Source organism: Dendrobates tinctorius, unplaced genomic scaffold (assembly GCF_039654945.1).
Source record: "Dendrobates tinctorius isolate UK_male_01 unplaced genomic scaffold, ASM3965494v1 ptg000089l, whole genome shotgun sequence".
Taxonomy (NCBI): Eukaryota; Metazoa; Chordata; class Amphibia; order Anura; family Dendrobatidae; genus Dendrobates; species Dendrobates tinctorius.
In genome coordinates this window covers 11,238,153-11,254,430 of record NW_027361757.1, presented here as the reverse complement: position 1 = coordinate 11,254,430, position 16,278 = coordinate 11,238,153, and the positions used below count along the sequence as shown (strand labels likewise).

At 43.7% G+C, this 16,278-nt stretch overlaps 1 protein-coding gene and 1 long non-coding RNA gene across 4 annotated transcripts in view; one reads left to right on the top strand and one right to left on the bottom strand.

Moving 5' to 3' along the window:
• LOC141098213 (uncharacterized) overlaps window positions 1-12,729 on the bottom strand; it is a 46,630-nt gene extending 33,901 nt beyond the window's left edge. For all 3 annotated transcript variants that reach the window (XR_012234178.1, XR_012234180.1, XR_012234179.1), the window contains exons 1-4: window positions 12,526-12,729; window positions 11,535-11,630; window positions 11,356-11,450; window positions 4,683-4,735 (exon numbers count right to left, since the gene is read on the bottom strand). This is a non-coding gene — a long non-coding RNA (uncharacterized lncRNA). The remainder of the gene's footprint in view (window positions 1-4,682; window positions 4,736-11,355; window positions 11,451-11,534; window positions 11,631-12,525) is intronic.
• MICU1 (mitochondrial calcium uptake 1) overlaps window positions 1-16,278 on the top strand; it is a 402,009-nt gene that overhangs the window by 352,561 nt on the left and 33,170 nt on the right. The gene's annotated exons all lie outside the window — the stretch shown is intronic.

The window sequence follows — 16,278 nt, the reverse complement described above, 5'->3', positions numbered from 1 at the left end:
CTTGTTAAGCCCAGAAGTGGCAGGCCAAGAAAAATATCAAAAAGGCAGAGAAGAAGAATGGTGAGAACAGTCAAGGACAATCCACAGACCACCTCCAAAGACCTGCAGCATCATCTTGCTGCAAATGGTGTCACTGTGCATCGGTCAACAATACAGCGCACTTTGCACAAGGAGAAGCTGTATGGGAGAGTGATACGAAAGAAGCCGTTTCTGCAAGCACGCCACAAACAGAGTCGCCTGAGGTATGCAAAGCACATTTGGACAAGCCAGTTACATTTTGGAAGAAGGTCCTGTGGACTGATGAAACAAAGATTGAGTTGTTTGGTTATATAAAAAGGCGTTATGCATGGAGGCTAAAAAACACAGCATTCCAAGAAAAACACTTGCTAACCACAGTAAAATTTGGTGGAGGTTCCATCATGCTTTGGGGTTGTGTGGCCAATGCCGGCACCGGGAATCTTGTTAAAGTTGAGGGTCGCATGGATTCAACTCAGTATCAGCAGATTCTTGACAATAATGTGCAAGAATCAGTGACGAAGTTGAAGTTACGCAGGGGATGGATATTTCAGCAAGACAATGATCCAAAACACCGCTCCAAATCTACTCAGGCATTCATGCAGAGGAACAATTACAATGTTCTGGAATGGCCATCCCAGTCCCCAGACCTGAATATCATTGAACATCTGTGGGATGATTTGAAGCGGGCTGTCCATGCTCAGCGACCATCAAACTTAACTGAACTGGAATTGTTTTGTAAACAGGAATGGTCACAAATACCTTCATCCAGGATCCAGGAACTCATTAATAGCTACAGGAAGCGACTAGAGGCTGTTATTTTTGCAAAAGGAGGATCTACGAAATATTAATGTCACTTTTATGTTGAGGTGCCCATACTTTTGCACCGGTCAAATTTTGTTAAAATGCAGATTTCACATTTTCTGTTAGTACAATAAACCTCATTTGAATCCAGAAATATAACTGAGTCCATCAGTTATTAGATATATGAAACTGAAATAGCTGTTGCAAAAACCAAAATTGTTATAAAGAAAAAAGGTTAACATTAATAGGGGTGCCCAAACTATAACATATGACTGTATGCAGCTAGCTCCGTTCTGTTCCCATATCTACAGTTGTGGCCAAAAATATTGACACCCCTGCAATTCTGTCAGATAATACTCAGTTTCTTCCTGAAAATGATTGCAAACACAAATTCTTTGGTATTATGATCTTCATTTAATTTGTCTTAAATGAAAAAAACACAAAAAGAATTGTCCTAAAGCCAAATTGGATATAATTCCACACCAAACATAAAAAAGAGTGTGGACAAAAGTATTGGCACTGTTCAAAAAATCATGTGATGCTTCTCTAATTTGTGTAATTAACAGCACCTGTAACTTACCTGTGGCACCTAACAGGTGTTGGCCATAACTAAATCACACTTGCAGCCAGTTGACATGGATTAAAGTTCACTCAACCTCTGTCCTGTTTCCTTGTGTGTACCACATTGAGCATGGAGAAAAGAAAGAAGACCAAAGAACTGTCTGAGGACTTGAGAAACCAAATTGTGAGGAAGCATGAGCAATCTCAAGGCTACAAGTCCATCTCCAAAGACCTGAATGTTCCTGTGTCTACCGTGCGCAGTGTCATCAAGAAGTTTAAAGCCCATGGCACTGTGTCTAACCTCCCTAGATGTGGACAGAAAATAAAAATTGACAAGAGAATTCAACGCAAGATTGTGCGGATGTTGGATAAAGAACCTCGACTAACATCCATACAAGTTCAAGCTGCCCTGCAGTCCGAGGGTACAACAGTGTCAACCCGTACTATCCGTCGGCGTCTGAATGAAAAGGGACTGTATGGTAGGAGACCCAGGAAGACCCCACTTCTTACCCCGAGACATAAAAAAGCCAGGCTGGAGTTTGCCAAAACTTACCTGAAAAAGCCTAAAACGTTTTGGAAGAATGTTCTCTGGTCAGATGAGACAACGGTAGAGCGTTTTGGGCAAAGGCATCAACATAGAGTTTACAGGAGAAAAAAAGAGGCATTCAAAGAAATGAACACGGTCCCTACAGTCAAACATGGCGGAGGTTCCCTGATGTTTTGGGGTTGCTTTGCTGCCTCTGGCACTGGACTGCTTGACCGTGTGCATGGCATTATGAAGTCAGAAGACTACCAACAAATTTTGCAGCATAATGTAGGGCCCAGTGTGAGAAAGCTGGATCTCCCTCAGAGGTCATGGGTCTTCCAGCAGGACAATGACCCAAAACACACTTCAAAAAGCACTAGAAAATGGTTTGAGAGAAAGCACTGGAGACTTCTAAGGTGGCCAGCAATGAGTCCAGACCTGAATCCCATACAACTCCTGTGGAGAGATCTAAAAATGGCAGTTTGGAGAAGGCACCCTTCAAATATCAGGGATCTGGAGCAGTTTGCCAAAGAAGAATGATCTAAAATTCCAGCAGAGCATTGTAAGAAACTCATTGATTGTTACCGGAAGCGGTTGGTCGCAGTTATTTTGGCTAAAGGTTGTGCAACCAAGTATTAGGCTGAGGTTGCCAATACTTTTGTCTGGCCCATTTTTGGAGTTTTGTGTGAAATGATCAATGTTTTGCTTTTTGCTTCATTCTCTTTTGTGTTTTTTCATTTAAGACAAATTAAATGAAGATAATAGTAGCAAAGAATTTGTGTTTGCAATCATTTTCAGGAAGAAACTGAGTATTATCTGACAGAATTGCAGGGGTGTCAATACTTTTGGCCACAACTGTATGTACCAGCCTGTTATTAAAGCCAGTTATCTCTGCTGCTTTAATGCAGCAGCCAGAGATAAGCAGGGCTAAAGCACCGCAACTGGAGGGCCACTGGCTTGTGATTGCCCCCCAGGCTGAAAGGTGCCAGCCAGCCCCTGCTGCTGTGTGCAAGATTAGTCAGCAGAAATATTGTATATTTGGTCAGTTAATGAGAATTAAACCATTATAGTTCTCCTAGGTCACTGCGCTTCAGGAGACATGTACACAAAGTAATATTCTGAAAAATCAGAACTGCAGCGTATTAAGCAACTAGTGAAAAGAGGGCACAAAACTATACAGGGTGGGCCATTTATATGGATACACCTGGGTGGGCCGGCTGCAAAATGGTCATCACCCATCTTGAAAAGTTTCCCCCCTCCCATATACTAATGTGCCATAAACAGGAAGTTGATTTCACCAACCATTCCCATTTTATTTAGGTGTATCCATATAAATGGCCCATCCTGTATATATGTTTGTGTCTACAATTGTTGGTACACAAAGCATAAAACTGCATCAAAACTAGAATATAAAAAACACGAATACACAGAGAAAAACACCAATAATATCATCGTGTAGATCTGAGAGCGCCCAAACATTTCCCAATACAATTTCTAATTTTACTCTTTTCTACTATAAGGATCAGTATGCAGATGGCTATGACAATGATGATGGGGTAAGAGCTATGACAATTAGCAGAGAATGTCTGCACTGGGTCCACTTCCAGGGGATACCATATTGGCTACCATGGATGTAGAGTCCCTATACTCCAACATTCCTCATAAGAATGGAATTGCAGCATGCAAATATTTCCTCCAAGAAAACAATCTGGCCACGGAACCAGCCTTGAAATTCATCAGGTTTGTGCTCCACCATAACTATTTTTCCTTTGGAAACAATATATACCAACAGTGCATGGGCAGCGCCATGGGAAGCAAAATGTCACCACAATATGCTAACCTGTTTATGGCTAAACTAGAACAAGACTTTTTGGCATCCTGCACTATCAAACCTCTAGCATACTTCTGCTACATTGATGACCTACTAATAATCTGGAAAGGCTCAAAGGAGGACCTGCTTACCTTCCACAAAAACTTCAACAAGTTCCACCCAACCATCAAGTTCACCCTCAACTTTTCAAAATCTCAAATCCATTTTCTAGACACAACTATATACATCAAAGACAATACCGTACAAACGACTATTTACCATAAACCCACAGGAAGTCTGGCATACCTGAGATAGAACTGCTTTCATCCAAGACACACAAAAAAAATCAATAATCTACAGTCAAGCTCTAAGGTACATTCGGATCTGTTCAGACAATGAGGATAGAAGACTACAACTACTATCACTTAGGAAAACATTCCTACACCAAGGATATCATCCACTTGTAATTGATGAACAAATCCACAGAGCTACAAGGATCCCAAGAAGCAGCCACCTAGATTACAAGCAAAAGGAGGATAACAACAGGGTGCCGCTTGTGGTCACGTACAACCCTCACATTAACATTTTAAGGAAAATTGGCGCTGACTTACAACCCATATTCCACAGAGACCACAGACTGCCACTGCTCTCCAACAAACAGCCTCCCAACCTAAGGAATATCCTTGTCAGAAGTGCCCTCGCATCACCATCAGAGACGGGCACAGTCTCCTGTAACAGTAAGAAATGCAAGACCTGCACTCACATATCACCAACAGATAAAGTCCACATACCCAACACAAATCAGGACTATAAGATCATGGACTCTTTCATGTACATCCTCCAATGTCATGTACATGATACAGTGTACAAGGTGCAATGCAGGGACATACATCGGGGAAACTAAGCAAAAACTACAAACAAGGATGAATCTGCATAGACATACGATAAAAAATGAGCTGGACATACCTGTAGGAATACACTTCTCTAGACCTGGACACAGCTTGGCAGATCTAAAAGTCCTAATATTGAAAGGTCATTTTAATAGTGACAGAGAAAGGAAAATTTGGGAGTATAAATTTATAAATATGTTCCAATCTCTAACAATAGAACTGAATTTGACACCTGGATTCATGACTCATTACATGGACACAGTTCACACCTCCACAAGAAGGTCTTCAGATCTCTAATAGAACACTGCCGCCCCATTTACATGTGTAACAAAAACTTTAATTTAATTTCCTTGGCCTGTATCACCTCATGTCCTGTTGTAATTTCTATTTAAATGTTGCCAGTAATTCACTTGTAATTAGCCTGATGAAGGGGCCTTCTGAGTCCTGAAAGCTTGCTTGCAAATATAATTTCTCTGGTTAGCCAATAAAGGTATCACTGCTTGCATACTTTTCTCAATTTTTTTTTTGGGGGGGGACATAAGTATTTACATCTATTTTTCTGGCTAACACGGTACCACAATATTATTTTGTATTGTACATCGTCAGATGATAGTGGAACACCAAAGTATTTTTCTATGAATTTAAATTTTTCGAGAAGGAGGGTGCAGAGTTTAGAATTTTTTGGTCCAACAAACAAAAAATCGTTGAGGTAGTGAACTAGCGAATTGCTGCCTGTTTCATAACGGACCATCCAGTCCAAGAAAGTACTGAATAATTCAAAATAGTGACACGAAATGGAACATCCCATTGGCAAGCACATATCAAAATAATAGTGCTGGTCCACCTTGCAACCTAACAAGTGGAAGCATTCGGGGTGCATGCTTAACAGGCGGAATGACTGTCTGATTTTGCCTGTAGGGCACCGTGACCGGCTTCACAAATTAATTCCACCGCACTATCGAACGACACGTATGTGACGGAAGCTTCTTCTGGGGTAATAGCATCGTTAGCCGAATCGCCTTTTGGGTGAGACAGGTGATGGATTAGCCAATATTTGCCAGGCTCCTTTTTAGGAATAATGACTAGTGGTGAGATTCTGAAATTTTTGAATGGCACCGAAAGAAAAGGAACAGCCAATCTACCTAGTTCAACCTCTTTTTCGATTTTTTTGTTGTAATATTTCGGGGAATTTGCGCGTGGATTTTAGGTTGTTAGCTAATGTTTGTGTTCTACTGAATTTGAAGGGGATGAAAAAACGTTTTTAAAGCCGGAGTATAGTTGCTGAGCTGCTTCTTTATTGGGGTAAATGTTTAGCCAAGGGCCCATCACTGTTACGCTCACCGGGGTTTTGCCTTGTAGGCGCTCTGTTCTCCTGACTGGTACATCTTGCTGCTGGATCCCCCCGCAAGCTGAGCAGTCGTGCCTAAATCTACACGACGTGTGAAAACGGCAGCTTCCCTCATTAAACAGCAGGCCCTGGGTTTTCATATGACTGAGTGATGGCCTGTGGCTGCGGAGTAATTAGTGGTCCCTGATGAAAAGGGGGGCTGTTTTTGCGATATTAGATGTAACCACACATCAGTTGCTTTCACTCCCCAACCTAAATCGGGCTGTAGGGCCAACCGCCTGCGAAACTCCTCATCATACCTCCGCCAGGCTGAACCTCCGTGGGATTTGTAGGAATGATATATTAGGTCCTGATAAATAATTCTGGATGCTTCTGACCCATAATACAGCCCTTGACCGCGAAGGCATGTAGCCAATTATTCATAGTTTGCACTATTTTAGGTCTGTTTCTATCGTATAACCGTTCGCTTGTCCATTCCTTATCAACGGTCTGTTGATCCGCAGATAATAATGACCATATGTCCACGTAATCATTATTCCATATTCTCTGTCTAGAGGTCATTGAACCTATGCAATGTGATAGAGTTTTGTCTAGGGAGCAACGTCAGGAGTTTAGAAGGCGTAATAAGCTGTGTTTTTTCTGTGGAGACGTCTGTCATACTATTTCTGTCTGTCCAAAACGAGAGAAACGTTTTGCACACACATTTGCTGTGGGCAGTATAGAACCTAAGTTTCTTTTGGCAATTACTCTGATCTGCTCCTTATCCACATTTTCCACGAAGGCTTTTGTGGATTCAGGAGCAGCATTTAATCTGATGGATTTGGACTTTGCTAAACGTTGTGGTTTTTCCATGACGCCTCTGCGGACGCCTATTCCTTTGAGGGGTATTGATGCTACTCCTTTGGCGGAGAATAAATCTCAGTTTTGGACCCAGGTGACGATGCGGGTTGCCCCAGACCACCAAGAAAATTGTAAATTTTTGGTGCTGCATAATTTGCATGATACTATGTTCTGGGTTTTCCTTGGTTGCAAACTCATAATCCAGTTTTGGATTGGAAATCTGGGTCTGTGGTGAGTTGGGGTTGTCAGTGTGTTCTTAGGGATGCTCCTGTTTTCTCCACCTCTCCTCAGTCTCATGATATTCCTGATTATCTAGCCGATTTTTCTGATGTATTTAGTGAGCATGTCTGCTTCTTTGCCTCCTCATAGGAGTTATGACTGTGCAATTGAGTTGATGCCTGGGTGTAAATTTCCCAAGGGTCGGCTTTTCAACTTATCAGTACCCAAACATGATGCTATACGATCCTATATTAAGGAGTCATTGGAGAAGGGTCATATTAGACCATCCTCGTCACCTTTAGGTGCTGGGGTTTTTTTTGTGGCCAAGAAAGATGGTTCATTAAGATCGTGTATTGATTATCGTTCCCTTAACAAGATGACGGTTAAATATCAGTACCCGTTACCTCTGATGTCTGATTTATTCTCCAGAGTTAAGAGTGCCTGCTGGTTTACTAAGCTATAATCTTATTCGCATCAAGCACGGGGATGAATGGAAGACAGCGTTTAATACTCCGCAGGGACAGTTTGAGTACCTGGTGATGCCTTTTGGGCTCACTAATGCCCCTTCTGTCTTCCAGTCCTTTATGAACGATATTTTCCGTGAGTTTGTGGATAAGTTTTTGATCATCTATCTGGATGATATTTTGATCTTTTCTAGTGATTGGGATTCTCATGTGGAACACGTCTGAACTGCGTTCCGGATTTTGAGGGAGAATTCCCTGTTTGTTAAGGGATCGAAATGCTTCTTTGGTGTACAGAGGATTTCATTTTTGAGATTTATCTTATCTCCATCGACTATTGAAATGGACCCGGCCAAGGTACAGGCCATTTATGATTGGGTTCAGCCTACTTCTTTGAAGGCCTTCCAGAAGTTTTTGGGTTTTGCTAATTTCTATCGTAAATTTATAGGTAATTTTTCTGGTATTGTCAAACCACTGACTGATCTGACCAAGAAGACACTAGCCCTGATCATGAGCCGCTCGGTACACCCGCTCCTCGCCTATAACGTACATGCACCTCAGTGGTTTGGCATGTATTAAAGGCACCGCTGGAAATGGCAATGGGCAGAAACATCACTGACCCAACTTGTTAAAGGGAACCTGTCACGTCGATTTGGCTCTGTAAGCTGCGCTGCTGCCTTTCAGGGCTTATCTACAGCATTCTATAAGCCTGTAGATAAGCCCACGCTCTAACCTGAAACAGAAGAAAAACAAGTTTTATTATACTCACTGGGGGGGCAGGGTTGTGCACGGTGGGTGTCGGGGTCCGGTGCCTCCCATCTTCATGCGATGACGTCCTCCTCCTTACTTCTACCTCGGCGCAGGCGCACTGCTCTGCCCTGTTGAGGGCAGAGTAAAGTACTGCAGTGCGCAGGCTCGGGACATCTGACATTTCCCAGAGCCTGCGCACTACAGTACTTTGCTGTGCACTGCTGCAGGGGGCTCAGGGAAGCACGGAGGGAGCCCCCTCCCTGCCGATGCTTCCGTAAACCCCCGGTACACTATGATCGCAGTGTGCCAGGGGTTAACGTGCCAGGGCGGTCCGTGATCGCCCCTGACACATAGTGCCGGGTGTCAGCTGAGATAAGAAGCTGACACCCGGCTGCGATTAGACCGGTTTCACATTAGCGCATTTTCAGCGCGCGCACGGCCGGGGGTAGCTCCGCCCCCGATCCGGCTCTCTGCCCGGCGTGCCCGCCCCTTCCTTGTAGCGCCGCCTCCTAGCGGACAGCGGCGCCTGCGATCGGCGCACCCTATCTTTAGCATAGGGTGCGCCGATCGTGCGCAGGCCGTGCGCTAGTTGCGCTTTGACCTGCGCTGCGCACTTTTGACGGTGCGCCGTGCGCGCCAAAATCAAACTTTTCGGATTTTGGCGCGCACGGCGCACCGTCAAAAGTGCGCAGCGCAGGTCAAAGCGCAACTAGCGCACGGCCTGCGCACGATCGGCGCACCCTATGCTAAAGATAGGGTGCGCCGATCGCAGGCGCCGCTGTCCGCTAGGAGGCGGCGCTACAAGGAAGGGGCGGGCACGCCGGGCAGAGAGCCGGATCGGGGGCGGAGCTACCCCCGGCCGTGCGCGCGCTGAAAATGCGCTAATGTGAAACCGGCCTTAGTGGCGCTCCCACGGGGGGCGCCTCTGATCGCTATGACGTACTATTCCGTCCTTGGGACTTAGGTCTCAGGTCACATGGACGGAATAGTACGTCTAATGTAGGAAAGGGGTTAAATATGCGCAAATCGTATTAATGTAATTCTAACACCTAAAAGTACAATATGTGACAAAAACATTGAGAGAATTACTTTAATATGAAAATTCTTTATGGCGTTACTGTCTGTTAAAGTGACACACACCAGATTTTCCAAATTTCGCCTGTTCATTAAAGGAGTACTTTGGAGGATAGGGGTTAACTAACAGATTGATGTGTGTATGCCCGTTCACACCCGCAACGATCGTCAGCACGGTGGCTCTGGCCCAAGTACTGGCAGCACGAGTATCAAGCACTGTGCATGTGCGGCAAGCGATCCATTCATTCCTATGAAAGCGACAAAAGCAAGATGGCCACGTTTCCCATAGAAATCAATGGTGCACTTGCCGCACACACGAACAGTGCAGGCCATTCAGGCTGCTAGTACTTAGGCTCGTTCAGAGCCCACGTGCTGGTGATTGGTGAGGGTGTGAGCAGGCACACCCACACAGATATGATATTTAACCCCTATTCGAATGACAGGCTCTAACTTCTATTCTCTGGAGTACTCTTTCAAAGGCAAAATCAGGCCTACTCACTAAGGGGTTAACTGCAAATGGGATACATGGGACAATCACAATACTCTGAAAGCGCACTTCATGGGAGGTCTGTACTTCAATATTCTACCCATATAATGTACTAAAAAACAAATCTGAACTGAGAAAAATAAGTTAATGTGTATGCACAATGTAAGTGCATATTAACACATGACCATTAACCAGAGAAAACAAAAAGCAAAAAACACAAATGTCCTGAACTAAAAAGTAAAAAATATACTGCAAATAATGCATAAAGGTAATAATAATAATAAGGGTATTTAGTAAGCATAATTTTGATCAAAATAATGTACAAGCCATCCCGCCACGTCACGGTAACCCCTGTGGGACAGTCCCTACTCTAGTATTTAAAACCTTTTCACTTGTGACGTGAATGTGAATAAGGATCGAGCGGCTGAACCACTAGTAACAGCTTAGGCCAGACTGGATGGCTTTCCCAGCTCAGAAAGAGGGCGGTCACACCCATATATGCACTGAATGCACAATGAAATGAATAAAAAACAAATCTGAACTGAGAAAAGTAAGTTAATGTGTATGCACAATGTAAGTGCATTAATATTAATATTAATAACACATGACCATTAACCAGAGAAAACAAAAAGCAAAAAAACACAAATGTCCTGAACTAATTCGAACTATTCGAATGACAGGCTCTAACTTCTATTCTCTGGAGTACTCTTTCAAAGGCAAAATCAGGCCTACTCACTAAGGGGTTAACTGCAAATGGGATACATGGGACAATCACGATACTCTGAAAGCGCACTTCATGGGAGGTCTGTACTTCAATATTCTACCCATATAATGTACTAATATACTACATACCGTATATACAGTAATGCTACAGACCTACCAATATATAGTAATTTCCGTACCTATATATAGTAATACTATTGCTGCCTTACACTGCTACAATATTAACCTGTAACTGATGCTGCTGGACGCCATTAATAGCTGCGGGATCCATCTCTATAATAATAAAAATAAATAAATCTTTCAGTCACATGGCTTCTTGTTTTTATTTTGTTTAATACGAGTGTGGCAAAGCATGGAGTTACAGCCACTACAGTGTATAGCGCAGGTACAACAGACCCAGTGTATACAGATGAACCCCAGTATATATCACAGGTGCACGAGTCCGTAATGACGGAATGCGCACCTTTGCTGCCCTGTTAAACCAAACAGCGTCAGGACAATTGCAGCCTGGCAGCCAATCAAAGCACGGAGCTGCAGAGCCAATGACCTATTTCTTTGGGTGCCTTTAATACATTCCCAACCACTGAGGGCATGTACGTTACAAGCGAGGAGCGGGTGTACGGAGCGGCTCATGATCAGGGCCAGACACGAAAGAGATGCTTCCATCCTCCATTTGGCCATGTATGGAGCATACGCTGGGGTCTAAGGCTCAGGCACAACGTACTCCTCTCCGGCCCACACCACGAGCTGTCAGCCCTGCACCCCACACCACGCTCAGTACTGCACCCCACACCATGAGCCATCAGACCTCCGCCCCACACCACGAGCCAGCGGACCTCAGTCTCACCTGCTATGTTCGGGAATATGCGCGAGAGCGTCGTACAACTGGCTGTTGTGTCCCAAATCCAGGTGATACTTGAAGGTACGAGTCCTCAAAGTCACCTACAATCGGGAGTCATCTGGTCACTCACCAAAAAATATTATAGATACATAGAGAAGGAGACGAGAGCTTGTACATGGCGTTACCTGACTTTTCAGGTCGTCCGCAGTCTCCAAAATAGGCAATATGGCTAATTGAATCAGCAACTCTGGCAAACCCACACCTTCCAGGAGACGCAGCACCTGGGAATAAAGGCAACAGCTTACTAGAGGCAGAATACGGATCATACTGCAGTGTATCAAACGGTGGAGAGGTAGAAATGCACGCTCCTGAATGCGCACCGAGAGGCAGAAATGTGCGCTCCTGAATGCGTGGAGCCACAGCACCTGGGTATAAAGGCAACAGCTTACTACAGGCAGAATACGGATCGTACGGCAGAGTGGCAAATGGTGGGGAGACAGAAATGCGCGCTCATGAATGTGCACCTTCTGCTTCTTAGGGTTCACGTTGCGGATTCTGGTGCAGATTTTTCCACACAGATTTGACTAAATCCGCAGGTCAAATTACCTGCGTTTTACCTGCGGATTTTGTGCAGATTAGCTTGCGGTTTGACACCTGTAATGGAGCAGGTGTCAAACCGCTGTGGATTTCGCACAAAGAAGTGCACGAAAAAATACACAACATGTGCAGTGCGTTTTTCATTTTCCATAGATTTAAATGGTACTGTACAATGCAGCAGAAACTGCTGCGAATCCGCAGGGACAAATCCGCCGCAGAATCCGCAACGTGTGCACACACCCTAAATGTGCACCGAGAGGCAGAAATGCGTGGAGACGCAGCACCTGGGAATAATGGCAACAGCTTACTATAGGCAGAATATGGATCATATGGCAGTGGCAAACGGTGGAGAGGCAGAAATGCACGGAGACGCAGCACCTGTCAAATGCGCCCAGCACCTGTGAAATATGCGCCCAGCACTTGCAAAATGCGCAGATGCTGCAGCTGTGAAAAGCGCGCCCAGCACTAGTGAAATGCGCTGACACTGCACCTGTGAAAAGCGCGCCCAGCACATGTAAAATGCGCAGACGTTGCACCTGTGAACCTGTGAAATGCGCGGCGAGAGGTAAAAATGCATGCCTCGAGAGGTAGAAAAGCGCGCTCCTGAATGCGCGCCTCGAGAGGTAGAAAAGCGCGCTCCTGAATGCGCGCCTCGAGAGGTAGAAAAGCACGCTCCTGAATGCGCGCCTCGAGAGGTAGAAAGGCACGCTCCTGAATGCGCGCCTCGAGAGGTAGAAAGGCACGCTCCTGAATGCACGGCTTCCACCTTCCCAGCCTGCCCCAGGATCTGGATGTGAGCGTGCTCTTAAATGCACCGCCCTCACTGCCGTAGTGAACCAATCAGCGCTGCAGCCGTGGTGAACCAATCAGCGCTGCAGCTCACAAACACTACCACCCCCTGACACGTCCACTACAGAACTACACTGCAGAGTGAAAACTCGCTTCCAGGAGTAGAATACAGACGTTAGGATCTACCCCCAATACCAGGGAAGCGGACGTCCGAATCCAGATGGAGACCCCACTGATTATCTGACACTGACCATTACCTAGTGGCGGCCATGCAGACAAGGGGTTGGGTTATACAATTTATTAGAACACATTAATGCCTCGGTCAGATGTCCGTGAAGCGCGGTCCAAGTACAGACCCCGATCACTGACTGTCCCAAACCTGACCACCTCATAACCAAACATAAGACTGAGGAGACCGGAACATTTTCAGGAGGATTTGTATAATTGGACCAATTGGAGAAAATGGAATAAATTAATAACAGATCCATTGCTCCCATGATAAAACCTGTACTGCAGCAATTACGTTAATGACTACCCACGTGACGCTGCAGCTAATCACTGTCCTTCTGCCATTTCCCTTCTTTAGCTAAATTGGTGTATATTAGTAAATCACATAAACGTGACTGGTATGGGAGGGAGGAGGATAAATGATGTTGGCAACTACGTTTCATTTCTCTTATAGGAACACCTCTACATTATATCTCCTATTACCAGTAATATCTGCACTTGCATAACAACGAGGTTCTCGTGCATTTTGTCTTCCTCGTCTATCTGGCAGTTTCCTCCCTATAGCACATGAGACAGATACCATCCTATATGTTAGGTGAGAGCTTCACTGAGACTTTCCATAATACTAATGATTGATTTTAGCTATATACTGTACAATACACACAATATACTGTATACACATGCACTATATATACACACATTATATACTACATACATACACACTATATATACACACATTATATACTAAATATATACATACACACATATACTGTATACACATGCACTATATATACACACATTATATACTGTATACATACTATATATGCCCACATATACTACATGTATATATACACACATTATATACTACAGTACATGTATACATACACCCACTATATATGCACACTATATACAGTACATACACTATACACTGTATACACATGCACTATATATACACACATTATATACTACATACATACACACTATATATACACACATTATATACTGTATACATACTCACTATATATACACACATTATATGCTACAGTACATGTATACATACACCCACTATATATACACACACTATATACTGCATACATATGTACTCTACATGCTGTATATAAACACTAATATACTGTATACATACACACACTGTATACAACGTATATACATATGCACACCATATATACACACACTATTAAGAAGTTGGTAAAACAAGTCAGAATGGATGTGATAAGGTAACATAAACCTTTACTGAAGTACATGGGTGCGGGGATCATACAAAAGAGAAAAGGGGCACATATAATAAATATAAAATAGTAAAGTGATATATATATAAAAAAAGAAAAGTTGTATAGGGAATATAAGGTCAGAGTGGAGTGACAACATCCATATTATATAGAGTAATAACATAGTCAGCACAATTAGTACAGGCACATGTGCAATATAATCAGAGCCAATACCAGATGCACAGTGTGATGGTGGCACAATGAGTATGGTACATAGTGAGCAGCAGAGACTCTCATGTAATCCGCCCACCCGTAGGGAGTCCCAATATACCATACTGGTGAATTCTCACCCAGCAGCCTGTCTCCCTATACAACTTTACTTTTTTATACAGGTGCATCTAAAAAAATTAGAATATCAATAAAAAGTTCATTTATTTCAGTTCTTCTATACAAAAAAGTGAAACTCATATATAGAGTCATTACAGACAGAGTGATTTATTTCAGGTGTTTATTTCTGTTTATGTTGATGATTATGGCTTACAGCCAATAAAAACCCCAAATCAAGTGCAGCTGCCACTAGAGGGAGCTCATTATAAGGAGGGAGAAGAAACCTAGAAGATTGGTGTTCAAGGAAGACCCCATGCTCCATCTTGTCTTGATCTAATGCCACCAGGCGGGGGGCTTCATAAAGTCTGGTCAGAACGTTACACTAAGACCCTCATGTTCAGTTGTATATATTTTCGCATAACGGCATTAGATCAGTGTATGATTTTGTGGAGGTGTGCTCCAGGCTCTTTTTTTTTTTAGAATATTATTTTTTTGTGGTGGGGGGTCAGTAGTAAAATCCTGGTGACAGACCCCCCCGATCTGGGCATTCACCAGTCCTGTGCATCTTACAACCTCCGTATAACTAAGTAAGGCTGGAATTAGACACAACGTATAAAAATACGGACCGAATTTTACAGTCGTAATACGCAGAAATGTTCCCTGAACACTGATCCGTATGTTATCCGTTGTCAAGGTGTGGCTCCGTTTTTTGCGCATGTAAGCATCCGTATGACATCTGTATAGCATCCATATGCCGAGATTTTATCGCAGGCTTGCAAAGTGGACATATAATGGAGCCTTATGACAGGTTAAAACACAAACGAAAGAATAGATATATACACATAGAATACATATTATATATGTCATTGAGATACATACTGTGTGTATAATATAATAAGACACCTATCCATTATTAACCCTAGACTAGTAAAAGGGTTAAAAAAAAACACACAGACATTTTATTAAAAGAACGTCACTGCAGAGACCCGGGAGACAGAGCGGCGCGCAGCAATGGAGCGGGGACCAGTAAATATCACCATTGCCGGGGGCCTGAGCCAGCGGTGACACCGGCACCTGGCCCACATAGCGCGCCAGTGTCCCCACCTGCTCAGGACACCGACATCTGGCCCCCAGCGACGAGAGGTGAGTATGTCATTTTTTTTTTTTTTAATTGCAGCAGCGGCAGAAGCAATATATGGGCCGTATTTATCTATTGAGCATCTTCTTGGGCCACCATTAACCCTTGCGCAGCATTTTATGGGGGGTATTTATCTATGGAGCATCTTTTTGGACCACCATTAACCCTTGTGCAGCATTTTATGGGGGGACATTTATCTATGGAGCATCTTTTTGGACCACCATTAACCCTTGTGCAGCATTTTATGGGGGGACATTTATCTATGGAGCATCTTTTTGGACCACTATTAACACTTGTGCAGCATTTTATGGGGGGACATTTATCTATGGAGCATCTTTTTGGACCACCATTAACACTTGTGCAGCATTTTATGGGGGGACATTTATCTATGGAGCATCTTCTTGGGCCACCATTAACCTTTGTGCAGCATTTTATAGGGGGTATTTATCTATGGAGAATCTTCTTGGGCCACCATTAACCCTTGTGCAGCATTTTATGGGGGAGCATTTATCTATGGAGCATCTTTTTGGACCACCATTAACACTTGTGCAGCATTTTATGGGGGGTATTTATCTATGGAGCATCTTCTTCAGCCACCATTTACCCTTGTGCAGCATTTTATGG